At 43.4% G+C, this 2887-nt stretch overlaps 1 pseudogene; it reads right to left on the bottom strand.

The window, feature by feature from the left end:
- Window positions 1-1412: 1412 nt before the first annotated feature.
- Window positions 1413-2100, bottom strand: LOC140409612 (vesicle transport protein SEC20 pseudogene; annotated as a pseudogene).
- Window positions 2101-2887: the final 787 nt, after the last annotated feature.

Raw genomic sequence — 2887 nt, 5'->3', positions numbered from 1 at the left:
TCAGTGTAAATTTGTAGTTTATTTCCCAAGCAAGACACGTCACCTATACAAGTTGAATAAAATTAATCACGTTGCCCTCATATTAGTATTTAAATATTTTCTAACGGATCTATTTCATATTTTTAAACATGCAAATTTTCTAACAATTGTAAAAACAGGCAGAGATATTACATTCAATATGAAGCGCGGTGTCAGCACGGTGGCGCAGTGGTTAGCATTGCTGCCTCACAGCTCCAAGATCCCAGGTTCGATTCCCCGCTGGGTCACTGTCTGTGCGAAGTCTGCACATCCTCCCCGTGTCTGCGTGGGTTTCCTCCGGGTGCTCCGGTTTCCTACCACAGTCCAAAGATGTGCAGGTTAGGTGGATTGGCCATGCTAAATTGCCCTTAGTGTCCAAAATTGCCCTTAGTGTTGGGTGGGGTTACTGGGTTATGGGGATAGGGTGGAGGTGTTGACCTTGGTAGGGTGCTCTTTCCAAGAGCCGGTGCAGACTAGATGGGCTGAATGGCCTCCTTCTGCACTGTAAATTCTATGATGATGAACAAAGATTTGCAAATATAGATTCATTTCACTTCCACAATGAAGGTAAATAATTAATCCCATTTCGACAAATTTGAAGATTCTTGTTTGCAGGAATAACACATTTTTTTTCGAATCCAATCAAATTCAGCTGGCTCGACAATACATATTATAGAAATCGTTAACAAAAATGTTGCATCGCAAATTCTAGCTTTTAGCTTTTCTGAGGTAACTCTTAGACAAATATTCCCACCATTTTATAATATTATACTGCCAAAGAAAAGGAAATAAAATATTAAGATGGACACAGTTATATTTAGCCCAAGTGTTTATTTAACTCTCCAATTAAATTCCAATTATTACAGGGCAGCAAGGTGGCACAGTGGTTAGCACTCACGGCGGCGAGGTCCCAGGTTCGATCCCGGCTCTGGGTCACTGTCCGTGTGGAGTTTGCACATTCTCTCCCTATTTGCATGGGTTTTGCCCCCACAACTCAAAAGATGTGCAAGGTAGGTAGATTGGCCACGCTAAATTGCCTCTTAATTGTTTTGACCTGGTTAATTTGAAAGTATTCCCAATTTAATAATAATAATAATCTTTATTGGTGTCACAAGTAGGCGTAGCACTGCAATGAAGTTACTGCGAAAATCCCCTGGTGGCCACATTCCGGCACCTGTTCGGGTACACAGAGGGAGAGTTCAGAATGTCCAATTCACCTAACACCACGTCTGTTGGGACTTGTGAGAGGAGACCGGAGCACCCGGAGGAAACCCATACAAGCCGGGAATCGACCCTGGGACCCTGGTGCTGTGATGCAACAGTGCTAACCACTGTGCTACCGTACCGCCCATTGCAATTTCAATTCCCGCCGATGTATGCCTCTCATTCCAGCTTTATAAAAAAGGAAACAGTGATTTCTTTAAAATATATATGACAGTTGCAAAAAACAGAGCCAATACAAGGAAAATAAGTAGCTTGTCAGTAAATTCTCTGTAATTATACTTTGTGACCAGTTTGTGCCCCAGCTGAATGGTGCCAGTCATGTTTTAAAATTCTTCATTTGTCTCCTGAATGGTCCTCGAGGATGTTGCTAGCGTCCGCACCGACTCTTCACTCTGCTGCACTTGTTGTGACATCATCCTACTGACCCTCATCAAACTGTGTAATGCTGCTTTCAGTCTGTAGCAAGCCTTCCATGTCATCTTTCGTTGTCGAATTGAAGGATCTCCATTTTGCAGCAATTCATCTTTTTCATTATTGTCTATGGCAAGCTTGCAGGCCAGGTTTGCTTTTCGCCAAGCTGTTGGGTTGCTGAGCATCTGCTTGCGATGATTCTCCTCTTCGACTAGTAGAATTTGTTCACCAGATTCTTTGTCTTGTTCTTCAGCCACCTTTTCGAGATTCTGTTTTCGAAGTCGGAGTTGCTGAAACATTTCTTTCACTTTATCATTTAATTCAATGAGTAAACCTAAGGGTCCAGGACTGTCTTTTGATATCTTGTACCAGCGCCTTGATTTTCAGGTAGTATTTGATGATCTCCTGCGTGCAGATCCTGACATGGGCATCCTGAGTAGCTGCCATCTTTTCCCATTGACTACAGCGGCCAAGAGCCGGTTCGTTGGTTAGTTTCTTGACAATAAATTTAAGAAGCAATGGCAGGTAGTCGCTCAGGATCTGGAGAAGGCAATTGAAGAACATAGATTGGGGGCGGATGTTTGAGGGCAAATCAACATCTGACATGTGGGAGGCTTTCAAGTGTCAGTTGAAAGGAATACAGGACCGGCATGTTCCTGTGAGGAAGAAAGATAAATATGGCAATTTTCGGGAACCTTGGATGACGAGTGATATTGTAGGCCTCGTCAAAAAGAAAAAGGAGGCATTTGTCAGGGCTAAAAGGTTGGGAACAGACGAAGCCTGTGTGGCATATAAGGAAAGTAGGAAGGAACTTAAGCAAGGAGTCAGGAGGGCTAGAAGGGGTCACGAAAAATCATTGGCAAATAGGGTTAAAGAAAATCCCAAGGCTTTTTACACGTACATAAAAAGCAAGAGGGTAGCCAGGGAAAGGGTTGGCCCACTGAAGGATTTACAAAGGAATCTATGTGTGGAGCCAGAGGAAATGGGCGAGGTACTAAATGAATACTTTGCATCAGTATTCACCAAAGAGAAGGAATTGGTAGATGTTGAGTCTGGAGAAGGGGGTGTAGATAGCCTGGGTCACATTGTGATCCAAAAAGACGAGGTGTTGGGTGTCTTAAAAAATATTAAGGTAGATAAGTCCCCAGGGCCTGATGGGATTTACCCCAGAATACTGAAGGAGGCTGGAGAGGAAATTGCTGAGGCCTTGACAGAAATCTTTGGATCCTCGCTG

This window comes from Scyliorhinus torazame, chromosome 3 (assembly GCF_047496885.1).
Source record: "Scyliorhinus torazame isolate Kashiwa2021f chromosome 3, sScyTor2.1, whole genome shotgun sequence".
Lineage (NCBI taxonomy): Eukaryota > Metazoa > Chordata > Chondrichthyes > Carcharhiniformes > Scyliorhinidae > Scyliorhinus > Scyliorhinus torazame.
The sequence above is the reverse complement of the archived record's forward strand: the minus strand, read 5'-3'. Positions and strand labels throughout refer to the sequence as shown.